Below are 24873 nucleotides of genomic sequence, written 5' to 3'. Positions count from 1 at the left end.
ATGCACACACACATCCTAGTATGCACTCATGCACACACATGCACATACACACAAGTGTGCTTCTTTCTTTTCCACCTAATTGTTTAGCAGTTGGGTTATCAAGGGCATTTGTTCTGCCACTCAACACCTAATGTTGTGTTGCTTTCAGAGTTGCAAACCAGAGCGGAGACCGGAAATCCACCTTTTCCATGAAAGACAAAGAAGTCAGTTTATAGTTAGTCTAGAGAAGAACAGAGATCAAGTGGTTTTCCATCTTCCTCTCTGGCCATTGTCCTAAAGTGAGCCAGGGTGGAATCCAGAGATACTCTTCAGGTGTCTAGTTTGTATTGTACATCTATACGCAGAATTATAATTGGGTGGAGATGGTTCAAAGAAACTTAGTTTTCCCTAATCCAAAAACAGAACCCCAAATAATTTTTGGAAGTTGAAAACATTTGAATAGCTATATATTCCTATTTTATTAAGTATATGTATATCTTTTCATAACTCCTAAATTTTATTATTCCAAGTATGAGGTCTCACAAACTCTTAGATAAGGATTAATGTTTTCTCTTTCTAACATGTTTAAAACCAAGAATATCCCTAGAAAGTTTGTTTTTCTTAGACCTGTAGAATTTTTTCAAAGCCAGTGAAGAGCCTTCATAATGAGACTGGAAGCTGGTTCTCAGTGGCTGTGCTTACCCATGCATTCTGCAGTTCCCTTGCCAAAGGCAGCATATCAGGAAACTAAGCTCATCTCCAGTGCTCCTCTAAGAAGGGGCCTTACAGTGCTCTGTAGAGGGTCTGCAGGTCAAGCAGCTAAGAGATCAGAATCATTGTAATTGGACGCAAAAGGATGTGAGAAAACAAATGCTTTGCTTTCCCAAGAGTAAGAGCAGAAAAAGAAATAGAAAATAGAGGTTAAGAAAACTCAAGCAAAACTATGTCAGTAAAATCAACATTTTCCTCCTTGTTCAAAATATCCACCTTTATCAAAGCTCACAGAGTTGCATCTCTGTATAATGTGTTTAGCCTCCAAGCTAATCTCCCTGCCTCTGACCCCACTGACAGGACAATTCTGGGATATTAGTTTGAACCATATGAAATTACCATTTTAGTGAATCAATTTTATATGGTTCAATTGGATCTTTTGCTTATTTTCAGTCTGTTTCTTTCTTATATAAAACTCTGTAATCTCAAACTAATACCTTGTCAATTAAAACCAAAAATCTGGAACATGGAACCCATGAGTGCCCCTGACCTAACGGATGTTCTACCTCCTGTCCTTTAGCCAGGGAAAATATTCTCAACAGCACCCTCTCTACATGCTGCAAATTCTGCCTCTGAATTGTTCAGGTATTCTTTTTATATTCCTTTCTTTTCTATCATAGCTCTCCATCCCTTCTATATATTCTACAAATTCCAACCTTCCTTCAAGTACCTGCACATAATCCATATTAATTAAGAGGATTCCCTGAAAAAAATCATACTTCATTGAAACTTCCTTTTCTAGAATTTTCCCTCAAATTTATGGTTATACTTTCCTCAATAATAACATGTCCATAGACGCATCATATTTTAGTAGATATCATTATTTCAATTGTGAGTGCCTTCTGTATGTCTGACTAACCTTTAAGCACTTCCAGGATAAACATATCTTGGCTTTTAATTTACTTATTCATTTATTTGGCCCCATCTATTCCGAGTACCTGGAATAGTTCAGAGACACCCATGCAGATCACACTGGTTACATAGACCTGTCTCCAACAGTTTACTTCTGTGTGGTAACCACAAAATGCCAATCTAGACACCATGAGCAGCCTTTTAATAGCAACTTCCTTTCCAACTCCTGGGACGGCAATTTGTGAACACATATTAAGCCAGTAAGTACTGGTTATGGGTCATAAAAGAAAGAAAAATAACACAACAGCAATCAGCCAGACTCTCCTTCCTAAACCTGCCTCCAGTGCTGATTGTTCCAAACTATTACTTATCCAGTCTGTCTGTTAGTAAAATGTCTGGCAAAGACACACACCAGGCACATAGGAAATACTACAGTTGGAGATGATGAATCATCATCATCACAAGGATTGCCAAAGTCATGGAGTGCTTACTATATGCCAGGTGCCATCGTAAGCTCTTCAGAAGCCTGATCTCACCAAATCTTCACCAAGTCCCAAGAGGGCTGTGCACTTCTACCCTTGAGGAAATTAAGGAGAGGTGGCTAAGCAACTTGTCCAAACTCATTCAGTAAGAAGCGGTCTAGCCTAAACCATGTATGAGAGCTGCCTCCTTGCAGAGTATGCTCTTTTGGAGATTGTAGGATCTTTCTATCTCACAGAGTCCTACTCCAAGCTAAATGACTTGCCCAAGATCTCACAACTACTCACTGGCTCATCTAGGACTGAATACAGTTTCTTTATTTATAATTGACTTTTAACCCAGTGCTGTTCCAACTGAACTTCACTGTGGTTCAAGAATAAGATAAGAAAGGTGAAATTCAGGAGGAGGAGTTCTGTTTTGTCCTTATAAATAAATGGTTTGTTATTTTTAAAACTTCACTATTAAGCCATTTCTTTCTTTAGATGATAGGTGAAATTTTGCCCTGACACTAGGAAAAACAGAAAATGGGAAATATAAGGCTTTCGTCTATCCCTGACCCTACCTTTCATTTTGAGCCATTTCAGGTTATAAATATGCATTATTAACATGTAATTTTTCCATTGGATATGAGTTTCCAATGGCCTTTCAGGTGGTGAGAACTGTCCACAGTTGGAATTTCTCCAACTGAAATGGGAATTTGGCCTGCACATGATTTCAGGGTAGTTCATGTTTTCAGAGGAATGGGAAAAGTAGAAGTGTTTTTAAGACAGGCAATAGTGAATTGACACCAAGTTGAGTAGTCCTGATATGTAGCTTTGTGAAATTTTACTAGACCAAAAAAAAAAAAAGTCTACAGAAATCTTTACAAGAAAGAATAGAAAACCATCATAGGGCTGGCTTTGGTTGCTGTTTTGGGTTCTGATTGCTTGTGGATTGCTCTAATCTGGATAACTGACCTGCTGATGTCTTCTTTCTTTCATAGTCTATTACATCACAACTTCACTTCTGACATCACAACTGTAGGTTGTCCACATATCCAGCAATTCTACAACATCGACTGGGCATTCTACAATTCAACTCATCTCTGACACTGTCTACCCAGAGCACTACCTAGGGACAATGTCAGATCCCACAGGTTAAGGGCTTAGTCCTACAAGACTAACACCTCCCCTCACTTCAGAGGCTAGTACAAGTCCAGGTGGTTGCCTATTCTTCTGAACCCAGCAACTATAGATCAGAGGCGCTATAGATATTCCCTTCCTTGGGTTCAATTAATTTGCTAGAGCAACTCACAGAGCTCAGATTTTTCTTAGTAGACTACCCATAAATTTAAAAAAATATATAACTCAAAAACAGCCAGATGAAAGAGATGTATAGGGCAAGATATATGGGAAGAGGCATGGAAGCTTCATGCCCTCTCCCTTAATCTCTATGTGTTCAGCTACCAGGGTGCTGGCTGAACCCCATCCTTTTGGGTTTTATGGAAGCTTCATTATGTAGATGTGATTGATTAAATCATTGGTCATTGGTTAATGAATTCCATCTGCAGCTTCTCTCTCCTTCCCAGAGGTCAGGGGTAGGGCTGAAAGTCCCAACACTCTAATCACCTCCTGGGTTCCCCTGGCAACCAGCCCCTGTTTTTAAGGGACTTTCCAAAAGTCACCTCATTAAAATAAACTCAGGTCTGGTTAAAAAGGCTAGTAATGAATTTTAAGTTACCTTTAATGCCCTTATCACTTTGGAGATTCCAAGAGTTTTAGAAGTTCTGTGCTTTTTTAAAAAACAGGGATGAATAACAAATGTCTACTGCTTATTATAAATCACAGTATCACAACTCCCATGCCATCTCCCACTGCCCAGGCTCCACCATGCTCAATGCTCCCTAGCATTGACTGTTAGACATGGTCCATTTCATCCTCTGGCTTGCTCTCTACCTTTTCTTTATTCTTTGCTCCACTCTTCTCTCCACTTCCCTCTCTGAGTTCAAACCACTGGCAAAAAGAAATCACAACAATACAAGCACAGAGTTGGCAACTGTTTCTGGGAGTTGACATTGTTCTTCTGAGGTTTTAGTTCCATTCCTAGTTTTTACAATAGATCCTATGGCCAGTCAGTTGATGTACTTCATTTTTTTCATCTATAAAGTGGGGTCCCAGTGCTGCCCTTTCTCTTAAAAGATCACTGTGGTAAGTTCCACTCTAGAGAACAAAGCCCATGTTAGAGAAGAGCTGCATCCTGTGCACTTGGTGCATGAGCTGAGCCAATGGGCATTGAGCTGAGTTACAGCACAGGGTAATGAGGCCCGGCCTGGCTGTGATGACCAAAGCCATAATGAGATTTCCTACAATGAACACACATCCAGAATTTTGTTTTATTTCATTTTAATTGAAAGCTTAGGAAACACTTCATGCTTCATAAACATTTTGTTATTTTCAGATCAATCTACTACACTGGAAAACTTAATAAACAAATAAATAATGGTCCTGCTGAGTTGTTCAGCATTTCTTATTTACACCCGCTTCACGGTCTGCCTGTGGAATCTTGTCTCTTATTTTTTGTTTCTTCCTACAGACATTAATTTTCAGAAAGAAATGCTCTGCTGCAGGAAAGGGTGGTAAAGACCACCGTGACCCTCTTCTGAACTACTTTACATTTGGCTGGTTTTTGAAATCTATGTAATGTCTCATTTTTTGTTTGTTTGTTTCAAAATAAACAACCAGGACAGGATTATTTTTTAGAAAGCAACGACAGTATTTTGGAAGTATCTGCCTCCAGGCATGTATGTGATGTGTCATTCTGGTTTGTTATATTCCACTGGCCCAGTGTAGGTGGTATATGAGCCATGATACATAGAAGGCAAACTTCTAGGTGTCTCAGGATGCTTCCCTGCTATTCTCCTGGCCTTGCTCTCTCTACATATTCCACCTTGAAAAGTTTGAAACTTAATAAAAGGAAATCAACTAAGTATACAATGTGGGTTGCCTGTGCTAAGATTGACTATAGGATAGAAGATCCCAAATAAATTCTTCTCTTATTCCAATTGAAGAAAATTAGTGATGAATCCTAGCTACTATTATTTCCTCAATCTCAAAGCTCCTGAAAGGAAAATTCCTGGGCATAATTATTATTTGGGTAGAGAAACTATATTTTACTTATTATTTATTAAAAATAAAGAACTTAGCCTGGCTGGTGTTGCTCAGTGGTTGATCATCAACTTATGAACCAGGAGGACACGGTTTGATTCCTGGTCAGGGCACATGCCCAGGTTTCAGGCACGATCCCCAGTGGGGGTCGTGGAGGAGGCAGCCGATCAATGATTCTCTCTCATCATTGATGTCTCTCTGTCTTTCTCTCTCTCCTTCTCCCTTCCTCTCTGAAATTGATAAAATTATTTTTAAGAAAATAAATATAAAGAATTTAGAACAGTGTCTGACACATAGTAAATAAAAAATGATGATTTGTATCCCATGTGTCTAATCCAGAGGTGGCGCATAGTAACTACTTATTTTACATTGTTAAAAATTAAGAAATGTATAGTTGTATTCCCTCTAAGACCCATAAAAGTGGTAGGCAGCCAAGCCAGTGTTGCTCAGTGGTTGAGCATTGACCTATGACCCAAGAGGTCAAGGTGATTCCCTGTTAGAGCACATGCCTGGAGGAGACTTGATCCTTAGTAGGGGATGTGTAGGAGGCAGCTGATCCATGATTCTCTCTCATCATTGATATTTCTATTTCTCTCTCCCTTTCCCTTCCTCTCTGAAATCAATAAAAGATATATATATATATATACACACACACACACACACACACACACACACACACACACACACACACACACACACACTAGAGGCCTGATGCATAAAATTTGTGTAAGAGTAGGCTCTCGCAGCCCTGGCTGCCTTGACCCTTGTGGCCCCGGCTACCCCTCCCCTACTGGTTGTTCTGGAAGGTCATTCCAAAAGGTTGTTCTGCCATCCGGTCTAATTAGCATATTAGCTCTTTATTACATAGGATTTTTTTAAAGGGGTAGACAATTTCCAGTATTACTTCTGCTTCTCTCCTTAGATCTTCTTGAGCTCCATGCTTCAGAGTTTCACTAATATAATGCTGGCCCACATTTAAAGCACTGAAAATGATAGGGACTCTGGACTGGAGATCCTTGCCTCAGTGGCCTCCTTCAAAAATAAGGGCCAGAGTCTTATGTGTGATAAACCAGAACCAGGGAAACAATCCTCAGAGCTCCTTGTCTTAATGGCTAGAATGTGACATTTTCATTATGATAAGGGCAGAAAGGGGATAGATGAATGGGAAAAACAAAGACCAATAGAAAATACTCATCATTTCTTGTGTTGATTGAGGATGAAATCATCTCTGTGTATCTAATGTTTGTCTAATGCTTGCTTGCTTAAACCATAAGACCTTTGAGAACTAAGATCATAGGAAATTCAGGATGCTGTCTGGATTGGTAAATGGGAAAACTCAGGAGAGAGGATCCCAAATATAAAGGAAAGAGTTTATTCACTTCAGAGCCCAAAACACTACTGACAACCAGAGGACCTCAGTCTCCCTGAGGGTTATTCATGCGTAACAGATGCTTTAATTTCTTGTTTTGCTCTGGATAATGAGTGACAATGATGACTCAAATGGGGAGATCTTATACACCAATATAAGTCTGTGACCATGTGTGTCATCACCACCTCCAGCACTACTACTTGCCATACTAACTGGAACTCTCTTTAGGCTAACATGTCAAGTGATAAAGAAATGAGATTATTCTCTTTTTCACTTCTAGGATGATTAGGGCTCTTATGAAGAAGGATCAAAGTTAAGGAAGTATGGGTTTGAGTAGGACATTGACACATAGTTAGACAATCCTATGATTCATGATTTATACTTGTTACCTACCTCCATATGAAATGATATAAGGTTAGATTACACAAAGCTGGATACATTACACTTGACTCTGATGTGCCATGCTGTCTTTCCCTATTCTCTTATTTAAAAATAGTTAATAGAGAAGAGATGAACAAGAGGAAGAAATGAGGTTGTGCTTTTATTTTCACTTGTTCTTGATAAGTGACTTTGATTTAACCTCTATAATACAATTTCACTGGCCCATCTGAGATGTACTTAGAACCTAGGTGCTATATTATTTTGTCCTAATGTCTAAGAGGACAGCAGTATGTATAGAACAAGGAAGAGGAAATTCTTGCTAAAGCCCTGGGTAAGTGTATTCACCTCTATGAGAAACACAACTCAAGTAAGTATGATCAGGGAGAGTGAGAAGGGGAGGAGGAGCACAAGATGGAGGAATTGGCAAGATGGATATTTTATACATATACTTGACTTTCAGTGCATATTTGAGTTGAACAAACACAGGTGTTGATGTTCAAGGTGTGTATGAGGAGAGATGGAAGGTTAAAGATTGCCTAGGCCTTGAGCTGGTGCAAATGTTAGACATATGGCTATGAATAGGTGCTGTAGGAGTATGCAACATCACAGTAAGTGATCAGAGAGCAAGTGAATGGGAGAGGTGAACCAGGTTCTGCCATTACTGGCATTTCTCCACTAATTAAGTAAAAAAGTGCCCTTAACCTTGTATTAGCAGCCATGGTATGGGTATCACCAGGGAAAATACTTTGCAATTTCTCACAATAGCCAAGTAAGGAAGGTGGGCAAGGAGAAACATACAGTAAATCTTTTCGTTAATGAGAACCAGTTTTTAGGCAATTTCCTTTAGCTCACAGCTTATTTTTAAGATCAGGATTAATATTAATTGTAAATTTATGGAAAGTGGGTATACTTAAGAGACAGCAGGTTCTCTGTGCATAACCGGATATGTCCTCTGGGGATACATGGTTTGGAAGGATGAGGTCTGCATGGCAGGTTATATAACTGGAATGATTATGGGCTGTGCATGAATTCTTGATGTCCGGAGCAGCTGCACGCTTGTAAAGGTTTGCATCTGAAGTTGAGTTGTAGTCCCCTGGGCATTGTGAAGATTTGCATAGGGAGTTTAGAATGGCTCACAACTTCATGTACTCTGTAATCATGATAACAGCGACATTAATAGTGAATGTGTTTTGGTACTTAAAATGTGCAAGGCACAGTTTCACTCATTTAATTCTCACAATAACCCTATGAGTTAGATTTTATTATCATCTATATTTTGGAGAAAATGAATAGGATCTACTAAAAGATTAAGAAACATTCTAAGGTCATACAGCTAGAAGGTGATAGAGGAACCTCATGAACCCAGACAGAGTGGTTCCAGAGTCTATATGATCAATCACAAGGTCAGCCTGCCTATGTACACACACTAGAATTGAAATTGTGTAAGAAATAGATGAATAGTGAGTTGTGTGTATAAATTACATCCATACAAAGAATACTTAGCACCCAGCTAGTATGGCTCAGAGGTTGAGTTTCAACCCAGGAAAGAAGAGGTCACTGGTTCGATTCCAGTCTGGGCACCTGCCCGGGTTGCAGGCTTAATCCCCAATAGGGAGCATGCAAGAGGCAACCAATCAGTGATGTTTCTCTCATCAATATTTCTGTCTTTGTTGTTTCATCAACAACAACAAAGAATACTTAGCAATACAGCATGCTACCAGAGTGACATAACATACCATATTTCACCAATTCCAAGGCATATATTTGATTTACAAATTAATATTACTGAAATCAAATTAAATCTTAGAGTTGATTATAAGAAAGTATATTATAATTTAATTGGCCATGTATGTTCCTTTCACAGTGACTCATAAAATATTTATCTATATGTCTATAATCCATGCCATCTTATTGTCAATAAAATATAGAAGGTAGTTTTTAATGTCCATGTGCAATAAAGTAAGGGGTGGCATAACATGCAGATCAAAGACTGTTGCTAGATATGTGTATATGTCTGGTTTTCATATGAAGTTTAATATAGCTGCCCTGACTAAAAAATACAGGACGCCCATTTCCTCCAGGACAGGGTCCACAAGATAGGATAGCAGATATGCAGTGATATCATTAAGGAAATCAGAGTGCAAAATGGTGAATAAAGGCAACAAGTAACCTATAATGTGTGAAGAGCAGATGAGTACATGCTATTAAATGAGCAAAGATGGTTGATTATTTCATTGAGCAGAATGATGAAGAAGCTTAGGAGTTGGAATCATACTCACTCTGGTCAGGTCCCAGCTCTGTCCTTATGAAGCACAAATATGCAGCTGTACTCTGTCCATTGGCCCTGTGCTAGGGGAAGTGTGTATCCATCCTGTGTTCAAGTCTTCGCAGGAGCATCAAACTGCAGCCAGAAAACAGAGGTATACACTTTTACCAACATTCTTTTCATTTCTATGTAAATATTTCTTAATTCTAGGGGCCTCAGTTTTCTTATGTGAGAAACAAGGAAAATAAGTGCACCTTTGAAATGTTTTACTAGCAACAAAGGATAGAATGCATGCAAAGTTACTGACTGCTACATGTTAGGAACTCATTAAAATATGGCGAATATTATTTTTTGGCTAATGGGGCTGAATTGGAAGCATTGTATTCTGTCCCTGTGTTTTCATATTCCGTTACTGTTGAATGGTGTCTGATGTTTTATTATACTGTGTTACTGGCCACATTCCTGCACCATTAATTATATGCCACCTTGTGGCCCATTTCCATGGGCAACAACAGCTTTCCACAAGAGGGTGCAATAGCTGTTTCTAGGCTAAATGTTTATAATGAAAACTCTCGCAATAATTAAAATATAACTATATGCTCTGTTACAATTTTCAGATTATCTATCTGACACATATATATCTAGTTTATCTAAGTGCTCTGCAAAATAGTGTCAGATATTATCCTTATTTCAGGCTCAACATCTATTTAATAATTTCTACTTTTATCTAGACACAAGTCCTGAACCAGAAACCTGCCTAACAGTTTCACAACTTTGTATCCCCAGAGGGTTTGGGTGAGAAAACATGTGCACCAATATTGACCCCTCACTGCTAAGAGAATTGGGGGGCATGGGGGCTAGTGGGTGTGAGCTGTGGAACTCAAATATGATTCTAATGCTAAGGGTGAATTTGTATTTTAATGTGGGGCACAGTACATATGACTACTTTATTTAGCTAGAGAAATCAAAGCATGGAGTGATTCAATTATTTCCTGGGGGACTAACTATTCTGCTTGTTTTCTGCTTCAAAAGATAGTCCTCCGTTTCCTACCTTGGATGGGAAAAGAGATGGGGAAGGGGACTAAGACACAGACTCATGAGGTTTACCTCTAGTTCCTGATGTCTGCTTCTGTCTTCTAAAATTGAAACATGGGTTCATCACATGCAGAAAACATAATGAACTAAAGAGCATACTATTCTATTTTTCAGGACTCAAACTAGAATAAAGATTTGATGCTTTAGATTTTTATTACTTTTATTGGTCTTTAGAGTTAAAAGAGATCTTAGATATATAATGTCCAGCTTTTATCTATGCAGTTTTGCTGGCAGATGCTTATACATGGGGGCTGGACATATTTAAGGAAGGATGACCACTGCCAGGAATATTAAAGACATGCTGTGTCTTGCTTACAGTTGTAAATTAAGTAACTCCCATTTACTAACCATGGCACTTACAAAACAGGCATTTAATGAGTTAATTATCTGATTTGGGTTAAATGCTGTGTCCTATTATACATGTTTATTCCAAATCTAGTGTTCTATATTATATCTAAATCTAAACTCTATATAAATATGCTCATATCAAAATTTAAAATTCTACATCTTTTTCAAATGATCTTCCTACTTCTTGGGAAACTGAATGATGTCAGAGAAAGAGGTTATGATTTGAAGCTATCACACCTGCATTGAAATCCCAATTACACTGCTTTTGTGTTGCATAATTTGGGGCCAGTTATTAAAGGACTGAGCTTTAGCCCTAACCGGTCTGGCTCAGTGGATAGAACGTCGGCCTGCGGACTGAAAGGTCCCAGGTTCGATTCCTGTCAAGGGCATGTACCTTGGTTGCGGGCACATCCCCAGTAGAGGGTGTGCAGGAGGCAGCTGATCGATGTTTCTCTCTCATTGATGTTTCTAACTCTCTATCCCTCTCCCTTCATCTCTGTAAAAAAAATCAATAAAATATATGTTTTTTAAAAAAAGGACTGAGCTTTAGAATATAGGCCCATAAAATGAAAATGATAATACCTATTTCCCAAAGTTGTTGTGAAAATTAAATAAACTCATATGGCATACAATAGGAACTCAACAAATGCTACTTTCTACATTCTTCTCCCTAAATCAATAAAAAAAAAATCTTAGATTATCAGCCTTCTGCATATGTATAGTCTGGACACATTTAGATGATAAAAATAATTTTTTAAAAAGGAAAAGCAAAAGTTTAATGCCACCTTGTAATTAAACTGTGCTACATTATATCCTAGTGGATTCCTAATCCTGAGTTGCAGGTGAATTTATGAAATGAATCTTGGAAACATGGTATATGCACTATGTGATGCTTCTACCTTTGCAGCACTTTGACAGAGATTATCTCTTATTGTCCTGAGTGTAAAAGGTCAGGCATACAACCCACCAACAGGGAGGCCAGCTGATATTCCTGTTGATTACAGACTGTCTTAGTTCATTCAAGCTGCTATAACTGAATACCAGAGACTAGGTGGCTTATAAACAAGATACATTTCTCACAGTTCTAGAGGCTGGAAGTCTACAAGTACAGCACTGGCAGATTTGGTGTCTGGTGAAAACCCACTTTCTGGTTCATTAACAGCCAGCTTGTTTTCTGTATCCTCATCTGGCAGAAGGATCAAGGAGCTCTGGGGTCTCTTTCATGAGGGTGCTAATTCCATTGATGAAGACTTCATCTCTCAAAGGCCCCGCTTTCTAATGCTATCATATTGGGGTTAGAATTTAACATAAGAATTTGGGTGGGCCACAAATATTCAGTGTCTAGCACAGACAGAACTTTTAAAGGTAGTCTTGCTTTATTTATTTGACTGGGAATTACAGAGCCAGGTAAAAGTGTAATTTTTGCTAGAAAGCATAGGTAGTTAATTAAATCCTTTCAATTTTTATGAAATACTCATCAGAAAATAAAGATTAGAGGGCTGCCTTGTGACTAAGATAAATATTCCTGACTGGGGAGAATATCAAGGAATAATACGACACCTCCTATCTTCATACAAAATAGTTATGAAGAAGGAAAATACGATGATGTCCAAGAAGAGTTTGCTCTTCTATTTGGGGTTCCTGGGAATGAGTGTTCAAAAGGAGTGCAAAATTTACTAAGATAGTAATTGACATATTTATAGCAGTCCATAATTTTCAGGGGTTGCCTGCAACCCCCACTTTATAAAAAGTCAAAACAGGCCCTAGCATCAAACAAGAAATTGTCTGTCATTGGATCTTAACCCAGACCTTTTGATTCCTGGGGCATATTATACTCTACTTTTACTCTAGTAATTTACTCTGTATTTAGGACTCTATAAGACTCTTGCATAATAAAATAAAAATTTCCAAAATGAAAAACAATAGCCAACACTCATTCATTAAGTCCATCTTTCAATAAATATTAGGAAGTACCTGTTATGTACTCTGTTAAGGTTGAACAGCTTATTAAAAATCTCTTCTAAGGGATCTCTTCATGAAGGCCAGAGGTACTATTGATTAGTATTGATCACTCACTAGCAAGGTCAATGACTTGAAAACATCCAGAGTGAATTAGAAAGACAAAATTCTGTTAGGAAGTGATTGATAACAACCAAAATTAAAATAAAATTACTACTATTGCCTTTTTGTTTCCTTTAAATCTTAAATGTTTGTGTTTATTTATATCTTACTAGACGCTCAGTGCATGAAATTCATACATGGGGGTGGGTGTCCCTCAGCCCAGCCTGTACTCTCTCCAATTTGGCACCCCACGAGGGATGTCCGACTGCTGTTTAGGCCCAATCCCACCAGAATCGGGCCTAAATGGGCAGTCGGACATCCCTCTCACAATCCAGGACTGCTGGCTCCCAACTGCTCACCTGCCTGCCTGCCTGATTGCCCCTAACTGCTTCTGCCTGCCAGCCTGATCACCCCCTAACCACTCCCCTGCCAGTCTGATTGATTGATGCCTAACTGCTCCCCTGCCAGCCCAATGGCCCCTAATTGCCCTCCCCTGCAGGCCTGGTTCCCCCCAACTGCCCTCCTCTGCCAGCCCAGTCACACCTAACTGCCCTCCTCTGCAGGCCTGATGGCTCCCAACTGCCCTCCCTTGTAGGCGTGGTCCCCCCCAAATTCCTTCCACTTCAGTCCTGGGTCCCCCCCAACTGTCCTCCCCTGCAGGCCCAGGTACCCCTAACTGCCCTCCTCTGTAGGCCTGATGGACCCCAACTGCCCTCCCCTGTTGGCCATCTTGTGGCGGCCATCTTGTGTGTTGGAGTGATGGTCAATTTGCATATTACCTCTTTATTATATAGGATGGTAAGTAGTTATATCTTCTGGTAAATAGTCAATCATTCAAATAGATAGATAAGTAGAGATATATCCATGCATATATGTATTTGGATATATAGAACATTATATATATATATATATATATATATATATATATATATATATATATATATACACACACACACATACTAGAGGCCCATTGCATGAAGAGATTCGTGCAATAGGCCTTCCTTCCCTTGGCTTCCAGCACTGGTTTTCCTCTGGCACCTGGGACCCAGGCCTTCACTCAGGCCAGAGTCTGCCACCTATGCTGCAGACTCCAGCCAGAGTTTGCCGTCTTTGTCTTTGCAGCAGACTCTGGAGTCTGCAGTCTTCGTCTTTGCTTTGGCCAGAGTGCCGCTCCTGTAGATCCCTTTGCCCCCCGCCCTCCCTCTCATAGCAGGCATCCTGCCCCAGCTGGGCGGCCACCATCTTTCTCCTTCTAATTTGCATATTTCCTCCTGATTGGCTGGTGGGCATAGCCGAGTGATGGTTAATTTGCATGTTTCTCTTTTATTAGTGTAGATATACATATATATGTACATATTACATATACATACACAAGTGTGAATATATATATTATATGTAAACTTTTATATAATTTGGATTCAAATTGAATTTAAACTTTGAACATATGGAATAAGCTGCCCAATAGGGTTTATGTAAATATAAGTCACTAAATATTTGGGAGGACCAATCACTATCCTTATACACAGAGGGATTTGGATTGTGAGAGTTCATTTCAAAGCCTTGAGGTTCTGTTGCCAATGGGATATCGGGAGGGTGTGGGAAGCTGGACTTTTTCATCTCCACAGGCTTCTTTTCAACCTGATTATTCTTTCCTGTCCTAGGAGGTAATATCTTATTTGACAAAAAGGGCCACTGCTTATTAGAAGGTTTGAAAATGACGGTTTTTGGAGCTATCCTAAGAAATCAAATCCAAGTGTCACCATGGAAAACTAACACGAATTTCCCTGACTTGTGTGTATGAATAATCATCCAGCCTGTGCAAGGCCCGAGGCAAGTTTTATTTTAGGAGCCTTTCACACATCTCCTTTTCCTGCCTATTCTATTCTGGACATAGAATATTTCACCAATATGCCCTTAATTACCTAGTGGGTCACAAAAAATGTTATTTTTCTTCTGTAAACTATTACAAGCCTGTTCCCAAGTCTTAAATTATTTAAGCAATAATATGCCTCTTAAATGTACACTGTCATTGGACTTGTACTTCCCATTGTAGTAATCCTTTGCTTCTACAAGGATTTTGAGAAGATATTTTATTCCAGCTTCTGTTCACCTCTACCTTTCCTCTATTCCCACTGCAGGTATTCTATCTGCCCAGTATGTTATGTTTATCTTGTTGAAATAGTTTCAGAAAACACACAATTAGGTCTGTGTGTTTTGTCTGTTATATTCTTTTTCACCATCCCTTTGAAAATTCCTCATTTCTGCATTCTTTCTCCAGTTCCATTTGCTCAATGTAGATGTTTTGTGCTCTTGGGCTTTTCCTCTTCTAGAAAAACTAGAGGCCTAGTGCACAAATTTGTGCACCAGTGGGGTCCCTTGGCATGGCCTGTGGGGATTGGGCTGAAACCAGCAATCCAACACCACCTGCTGCTCCTGCCTGCTGCTTCTGCTCATTCCGGCCCCGCCATCAGTCCAGATCCGGAGAGGCTCGCGCTGCCGCAGCAGCACTCGCCAGCTGTGAGCCCTGTGTCTGGCACCCATGAGCCCTGTGTCTGGTGCCCATCGGTCAGCTGAGGAGCGCTCCCACTATGGGAGTGCACTGACCACCAGGGGGCAGCGCCTGTGTTGAGTGTCTGCCCCTGGTGGTTAGTGCACATCATGGTCACCAGCCGACCAGTTGCTTAGGCTTTTATATATATAGATACTTTCTGACTGGCCAAACCTTATTAGATTATCCCAGCTAACATATTCTGGTCTCTCTGGACAGTAACTTGCATCATCCCTCACCCACTCTCCCATCCAGGATTGCAATTGTCACACATTCACTTATTTATTAAGTAGTTATTAATTGCATGCTAAAAAGGGTCAAGCCTGGAAAAGAAGATAAAACAATGTGCAATAAATAAATAAATAAATAAATAAATAAATAAAGTTAACATAAAGTACATTCAAAGCTGTAAATAATTTTTGTGAGTTTATTTGAGCCAAACTATAGACAATTGCCAGGAAACAGAATCTCAAGATATTGAGATAGTACTCTGAAGAATGGCATTTTTTAAATCTTGTTTTATACATTACAATCAAAAGAGGAGATGTAAGTGGGTTACATGAACTCTATTAGTGGTAGATTAGGGAGATGGGAGAAAGCAAAGTGGGGGGGAACCTCTGGGATTGGGTAGAAAGTAAAATGATAGACATATACTACTTTTACTTAGGTGGGTGCAGGATAGTTAACAGTCAACAATTAACTCAATAACAATGAAGGGAATTGTGGTCTCCACAGAGTGGTGCCTGTGTTTTCAAGGGTCTGGAAAAAAATGAAAATTACTTTGACATTTCAATGAATATGTTATCATAGATGCAAAAAGACAAAAGGCAGGTTCAGTAAGGGTAAAGATTGACCTTTGTCAGGGAAAATACTGGCCTAGGATGTGACTACCCACCACAAACTGCTTTTTAATTAAAAGGTTTTAATTTCAGACCATCCTTTTTGGTTACTTTAGGTCTCTGAGTTTCCAAGACCACCACACAGGCCTTCCCTGAGTTAGTCAGGTTAGCATGTGGCCTCTTTTCATCCGCAATGGTCTCTATACTCAAGGAGATTTGAGTGCAGTGGTGAAGAATTGCAGTAAACAGATTATGGCAGTGTGCTGGGTAAACTGAAGGTGTAGTCATGTAGCAGAGCCTCTCAGACTTGACTCTGGGCATTAAGAAAGACTTCCCCAGAGGGATAAAAAGGACCTTAAATGAAGATAATAGTTTTGGTGGGGAAGAGAAAGAGTATTTCAGGAACAGTCAACAGTATTTTGAAGACTTGGGGGGAGAGAAAACATGTTATTTGAAGGACTAATAAATGTTTGGCATGTTCAGAGCTTAGATAGTAAGTAAAAGAGTGATAAGGCATGACGCAGTGGTGAGATACAGGAGAACTGTATCAACTATTTTAAGAGTTTGCACATTGTCTGTACAAAAAAGGAGGGGGCTACTGAGAGATGTTTTAAGGAGTAAAATGGTGATGTCCAATTTTAAAATGATTAATCTGACTCTAGTGTGGAAGATTGATGGTGAGAGTAGGACTGGGGGCAAGTCTGAAACACACACACACACACACACACACACACACACACACACACACTTTGTAACACCAAAACTACTGACTTTGAGCTACAAGTCTTTAATCAGTGTCTACTTTGACCAAGTGTAGTTACTATTTATGTTTCTAGTTAGAAATAGATCAACTATAGAGACTTGATTTTCCTAAGTAATCAAACTCTATTGCTCCTACCTTTTCTCCCTACTCATATCAACTTTTACTACAGAAAATGTGGTTCATGAAACAATACAATTAGCATCTACTGAGAAAATTTTTAAAATGAGTATAGCAATTCCCACCCCAGACCTATGGGATCTGAATCTGCATTTTAAACAGTTTCCTAGTTGATTTATATTCACATTAGAGTTTGAGAAACCTGTCCTAGAAGTCTACCTTAGACCCCTAACCCTTAGAGATACATAGAGACTAATATGTATTTATTAGTGAAATTAAATAGTAATACTACTTTCGATTGTATATCTTCGAATACAAGTAATGCCCCCGAATGATATTTCCACAGCAGTCTGGATCTCAAGGTGTAGTGGGGGCCTTGAAAGTCGTAGAAGTAGGTCTCAACCAATGAGGATTTCCCCCAAGATTATCTCTAGCATGTTATAAACTTGTGTTTTTCAATATTTCAAGAGTGTCAGGTCAACCTGCACTATGATAGCTTTGCAGTACCAAAATTTAAGCCCATAGGCAGTTGCTTTCAATACATGTAGTAAGCCTTATTTTAATGATAATATTTTAAAATGTTTTCTAGGTACCTATTTTATTTCTAAATTTCCATCTGAAACTGCTGTTTCTGCAACACCCACAAAGTCTAATCACTTTCATTTGCATATTTTATAAGAGAGTTTATAATAGAAAAGAACAAGTGACTATCAAAACAGGAAATGTGGCCTGCCAGGTGTGCTTCAGTGGTTAAGCATGACCTCTGAATCAGGAGGTCATGGTCGTTAAGGGCTTTATCTCTAGTAGGAGGTGTGTAGGAGGCAGCCAATCAATAATTCTCTCTCATCATTGATGTTTCTATCTCTCTCTTCCTCTCCCTTCCTCTCTGAAATCAATAATAATAAAAAAAATAACAGGAAGTTTGGAGGTACTGAATTGAGTTGGTGAGATTTAGCCCAATCACCTATGTTTATTACTTCTATCCTTGAGGCTGATCAAAAGAAAACAGATTATCAATAATGATGACCTACCTCAAAGGCACTTAACATTCTCAATCACCAAAAATTATTCAAGAGTGTTAAGAAAATAGTTCGATAACCACCTGGGGTGGTGGAAATAAACACTGACTTAAAGATGTGGCGACCTTGGTTCCCATCTTGGTTTCATTACTAATTAGCTGTGACTTCACACATATTATTCTTAACAGGGCCTAAATGCCCTCATCTATAAAATGGAAGCAGTAGACCAGGCAATCTCTGAATATTTTAAGATTCCACATGCATTTCATTTATCTGAAAATTGGTAATCCATATGCACTGCATAATGATGGAAACACCTGGGAAAGCCTAATGTCCAATTCACCAGCACACTGCCATTTCCCAGACATCCAGAATTAGTGGCATGTGCACTCCTGCATGCAAGCTTCCTCTCTCAATTATGCTCCTGTTTGTGGTAAGTTTGTCAAGTCCAAACAGCAGTTCCTTTGACTTGTTGCGGTATATTTTTTATTCCAAGCTAACTAAAAGATTATACCTTTCTTGAAACTTATGCCAGATGCTTTCATTCATGTGATAAAAATCAGAAAGAAAATGTGTCCTGGAGTCAAAATCATTGACTATCTTCACAGTATCATCCTTATGCAAACATTTGCTGATGTATTTCTTCTTTAACTGTAGTCCTGAAAATGAAGCAAACTTGGAATGGTTCAGCTGTATTGTCCTCTTCTCTTTAAAGGCTTCTTCTTACTGCTCTCCACCTCCGGAGCACACAGAAAGGCCTATGCAGCACATTGGTATCAAAGGCTCTATTAGTCTTTCTCTTCCTGGCATTGTGTTTCTCAACTAGTTCTTTTTATTTACAACAACCCAAGCTTACTAGTAAACAGTACCTTGAAGATATAGGCAAAGCCAACTCTGTTTCAGACTTGAAGTTGAGTAATTTAATTCTGTGTTTTACAAGGAGGAACTTATTTTGACTGATTCATTTGCCCAATCTGAATATATATATATATATATATTTTCTAGGTCACTGGTCTTCCTACAATCTCCTAACAACAATGCAATAACCACAACCATGTTTATCATCCATGCAAACTTATACCAGGTGCTTTACATAAGTCATCTCATTTTACCCTCATAATTTCACAAGAGAGTATTTTTATCCTCATAGTATATATAAGAAAACGAAAGCTAGAGAAAGTGAGCTGTTGAGTGGCTGAGCAGGGATTTGAATCTGGATTGTTCTGACTTCAAGTTCTTAGTCTTCCTTCATGTCAGATGTTGCTGCTTCTTTCCCAACATGGGTTGGACCCTGAGGCAAAAAGGCTAAATGTGTTCAATCCATGTTTCTGTCTAAAAGGAGAATGTCTAAGAAGGAGACTTGGTATTTATGGTTTAATATGATGTACTGATTTCCCTTTTTTGGTCTCTCTTCATCTGTTCCCTAGTCCTAAGCCTGCATGAGGGCTTTAGTTTTTTAGCACAGTCACTTCGCCCATCTTCTTGCTTAGTGTTTCCCAGATTTTGATGTGTGTACATGTCTTCTGGGCAACTTGGGGCAGAGTAGCCTATGGTAGGGGCCAATATCTACCTTTAAAAGCATCCCTCTCCACCAACAGAGAAATGTTATGAAAAACACAAGAATATCCTGTATGTCTTTACCCTGAGTAATGAGTGGAAAAATCCCAGATTGGAAAATAAACCACCTATGCCTTGCTAAAGTGTGCCCTAAACAACGATATGTCATGATAAATATATAAACTAGTATTACTGGTGAAATCCAATGCTTTTTCAGCCTGTATCTTTTTCTGGAACCCCTAGGTTCCAGAAGATTTCTCCTAGGTTTCATATATTATCCTGCCTAAATGAAATACTTAAAAATTTTATCCCCATACTGATATTTTTTTTAACTTAAGAAGAATAACTTTGAATCCCATCTCCAGCACTTGTTAACTGTGTGACATGGGCAAGTTATTCTCTAATAGTTACCATTTCCTCATGTGTACGATGGTAGTGCTTGTTACAGAGCTGTTGTAAAGATTAAAAAGTCAGTGCCTCTGTGTTGCCCATTAATATGATAGTATAAGTAAAAGGCTCCCTCTAAAGTTGTGCAGTGCTCAAAACCTGTGCAGCTGTATGAGGGACAATAAAATAAACTAATATTTTTATTTTTAAAATGTTTTAGTTAGAATTTTTATTTTCTTTTAAGACATCAGCTTTGAAAAATTAGTAAGTAGTAAAAAACTGGAATATCACATTAAAAAAGCCATAACTAATATTTTTAAAGGGTTTAGTACAATTCCTGGCATTGCCATCCCAAAGTGGTACCTATTATTTAATACTTGTTTTTAACCTTTGACTGTTTCTGTTTTGTCTTTATATTCTTGAAATAAATACAAGGTTAATTCTACTTGCTTGCTAAGCTTGATTCCTTGATTAGGAATCCAGAATAGCTTAGCTAGTTATAAGAGTGGCCCTAGTCCTACGTAAATTGTGGGTTTGCCTAAATTCACTCCCTTTCTCTCACCACAGTCTGCTTGCAACCAGTGATACACCTTTGTAAAATGGCTAGTTGAGGTAAGGGTGCAGTCCATAGCTATCAAACCTTTTTTCTCCCATGTGAAATACTAACTAGCCTGCCCAGAGATTGAACCTACTACCTTGACCTCATTAGTACTGCACTCCAAACAGCTGAGCACTTTGCTTTTGTTATTTTAATAATGTGATGGTGATTATAAAGATACAGCAAGAGCAGTGCTGAATCTAGAAATGTCATTATTCTCATTAATGATGCAAATCAGGCAAGATATGCATAACAGAAGGTGCATTGGAGTACTGACATGAAAATCATAAATATGACAAATAGGTTTAAGGATGAATTGTGGTATATGAATGGGTGTATATGGTATGGAGTAGGGAGAAAATAAGGGGAAAGAGAGAAGACAGAGAGAGAGAATAAACTGCTTCCTTTAGGCAAAGAGTAAAATGTGCTAAAACAGATAATTAGAGGTGTGGAAAGACAATGGTATGAATCATAGAACTTACTTCCTTACTATTTTGCATTGTTATTTCCTTTCAAAGCAAACTATTTAGGAATATCTTGGTAAGAAAATAAATATTTAATTTGTTTAGTATTGTACCAAATATAGCTTTTATCATCTTGCACTAAAAAATATCAAAAAAACTTTGCACAGGTAAATTTTATCTATCTATCTATCTATCTACCTACCTATCAATCTATCATCTATCTATCTGTCAGCTATCTAATGTGTGTGTGCATGTGTTTATTTTATATTTATTATTGAAAGTATTACAGATGTCCCCTTTGTTTGTCTGTTTTTTCCCATTGACACCCTCCACCCAGTACCCAATCCTCCCAGGCTTTCACCACTCTATTGTTTGTGTCCATGGGTTATGCATATATGCATATAAGTTCCACGATTAATCCCTCCCTTCACTCCCCAACCCAAACTCTCACCTTCCCTCTGAAATTTGTCAGTCTGTTCCATGCTTCTATGTTTCTGGATCTATTTTATTCATCAGTTTAGTTTGCTCATTAGATTCTACATATGAGTGAGATCATGTGATACTTATCTTCCTCTGACTGACTTATTTCGCTTAGCATAATACTCTCCAGGTGTATTTATTGAACTTCTATTATAAAGGCACTGATCGGGGAACTTGGAACTTAAAAAGGAACAATCATAGTTATGTTATGTCTAACTCCTCCTTTTAGACTGTAAGCCTCATCTCATGAAGCTTATAGTCTAAAGGAAGGAGTTAGACATAAAATAACTATGTGAGTGAGTGAATGAATAAATTAATTAATAAAGCCATGACAACTTAAAAATGTAAATGTTTAGAAAGTGGCGGGGGTGAGTAAAAATGTTATATGTAGGTTACTGTGCATTTAAATCAGGGGGCAAATTTTGCATAGAATACTTTAATTAGAGAAATTCCTCCAGTTTTGGGGGACCTCACAAGGCTGACTCTAGGATTATGGAGGGAGAAGGTATCTCCCTCCATTAAATATTTTAAAGAGATTTAAGGCTCTAAACATAAAACAATATACCTATACAGCCACCCACTCATCCACAGCCTCCAGTGCACAAGGCAAGGTTTGGTTACCCTTCCCATATCTCCTCTCTAAGAACCAGCTGACCTGTCTCTGGCCTGGGCTGGCCCAGATAATTCTCTTAGCACTGTTTACAAATGGTGGTATACAAAACACATAGCCCCAGAGATTACTCACCCTCAGAGATGATCTGTCCTCCTTCACCTCACTCCAAGGCCCACTTACCACTAGGGTTGGGTCTGTTCCTGTGACTAAGACTTTACAAATGCAAGTTCAAAAATTATCAAAAATTGACCTCTTAGTGCCTCAATCCCCGCAACTCCAGTGACCTTTATTCCTTCTCCATCTCAGTCACCTAGCAACACAACCACATACTCATTTCCCATTAACGATCACAATCACTTTAACTTCTCCTACTTTTTCACTTCTATTCAATCTGCTCTGATTTTTCCCCAAACCTCTTTTCCCTTGGCCATTTTCTTACTCTCACAGTTCATGAGCCTGTTTCTCTTTTCATTTGTCTCTTTATGCAGCATGGACCCTATTGCCAGGCACTTCGGTTCTTCATAAACTTGTATTTCCATGTTTTCCAATTTTTATACTTCTGGGACTCTATTCTTTCCCCTTTTCTGTTGTAACAGGACTACAGAAAGGAGAGGATTTTTTAATTTGTTTTTGCCATTGGGTTTGCTAAAATGTCTGTCTTACCTCAGACTGCTATAACAAAAGAGCACAAACTAGGTGGCTCATAAAGAAACAGACATTTATTTCTCCCAAATCTGTAGGCCGGGAACTCCAAGATCAAGTCACCAGCAGAGTTAGTGTCTGGTGAAGGAAGATTCATTTTCTGGTTCATAGACAGTCGACTTTTCATTGTCCTCAAATTGGCAGAAGGGACAAAAGAACTCTCTATGGTCTCTTTTATAAGGACACTAATCCCACTCATGTGGGTTCTGTCCTCACAATCTCATTACCTCCCAAGTCCCTCCTCTAAATATGTTTACATTGAGCATTAAGTTTCAACCTATAGAGATATTCAGCCTATAGAAATTCATTTTAATCTAACTCTAAAAATCATTGTAATCCATTCATTTTTTAAAAATATTTTTACTGGTTTCAGGTGTACAGCTTAGTGGTTAGATAATCATATACTTTACATAGTGTTCCCTTCATATTTCCAGTACCCACCTGTCATCATGCAATATTATGGGCTATATTTTCTATGCTTTACTTAACTTCCTGTGACTATTTTGTAATCAACTCTTATATCATTCCTGTCCCTTTGATCACATTTGCTGAGCAGTCTTCTCCATTTCTCTACTAGTTGAACTGAGAACACAAAAGCCACTGGATTCTGAACCATTTACTTGGTTTCTACTCTTCATTAAAATTTTTATATCCTCACTTGCATTCTCTCTTTTTCCTACTTTGGAAGAAATTTATGTTCTCTCATTTCCAAAGTGAAATTCCACATGTGCTCTTGTTCTCACTCTCCCTCGCCCCCAATACACACACACACACACACACACACACACACACACACACACATACACTTCCTTAAGGACAGAGCTCTATTAGTTTTCATTGTTCTCATAGTTTAGAAGTATATGTTTTCATTTTGTATACAAAAACATATTCTCTCTAAATAATAGTCCTACAGCTCTCTCTCTCCTTCCTCTAATGGAAGAAATTCTTGAGATATTAGATAAACTCTCTTTTTTTAAACTTTTTAAAAAATATTTTTTATTGATTTTTTTACAGAGAGGAAGGGAGAGGGATAGAGAGTTAGAAACATCGATGACAGAGAAACATTGATCAGCTGCCTCCTGCACACCCCCACTGGGGATGTGCCCACAACCAAGGTACATGCCCTTGACCGGAATAGAACCTGGGACCCTTCAGTCCGCAGGCCAACACTCTACCAGTCGTGGGCAAACTACGGCCCGCGGGCCGGATCCGGCCCATTCGGCTGTTCTATCCGGCCCGCGGAGCCGAAAGAGCGGAGGGTTCTCTTGCTCTCCCCTCCGCTCCTTTACTTTGAATTTATATTAGTTCACACAAACCCTCCATCAATGCTTTTGTTCCGGCCCTCCGGTCCAGTTTAAGAACCCATTGTGGCCCTCGAGTCAAAAAGTTTGCCCACCCCTGCTCTATCCACTGAGCCAAGCCGGTTAGGGCACTCTCTATCTTCGTTTCTTCCCCCACAGTGTCATTCATTCACCTCTTACAATCTGTGGGTTCATCTCATTAAACCTCACCAACCTACTGAAACATTTTATTTAGCAAATGTTTAATGAGCACTTGCCATGGTCCAGGCAGTTTAAGGAGTTAAGGTTATATGTCCAATAATGAGCAATCAAGACACCTCTGTCCACAGTATTGATACAGGGAGTTCAAATCCCAAGAAAGTAAAGCAGGGGTTGGGGGAGTGGGGGTGGAAGAGAGTGATAATGAGAAGAACTGATGTCACGTGAATCCTGAATTTATCAGTGTCTGAAGTTCTATTTAAAGTCTTTTTCATTTTCTGACCGAATACATTTATTATCTCTTTAAGTAACTTTGTGTTTAGACTTTGTCATTTGCAACTGATAGGGTCCTGAATAAAATAATATAATTATTTGTATATATATATTATTCTACCTCATGCAATCATAAACTGTTTGAGAGAAAAGACTGTTATTCATTTTCTGTTCTCCAGAATGCTTTGCACATTGTGTCTAATAAATATTTATTGAATGAATAAATCAATTTATAAAAGAGCTTAAATTTAGATGGACACAGTCTTCAG

The sequence above is a fragment of the Plecotus auritus genome (assembly GCF_963455305.1).
Source record: "Plecotus auritus genome assembly, chromosome: 2".
Classification (NCBI taxonomy): domain Eukaryota; kingdom Metazoa; phylum Chordata; class Mammalia; order Chiroptera; family Vespertilionidae; genus Plecotus; species Plecotus auritus.
This window is presented reverse-complemented; position numbering follows the sequence as displayed.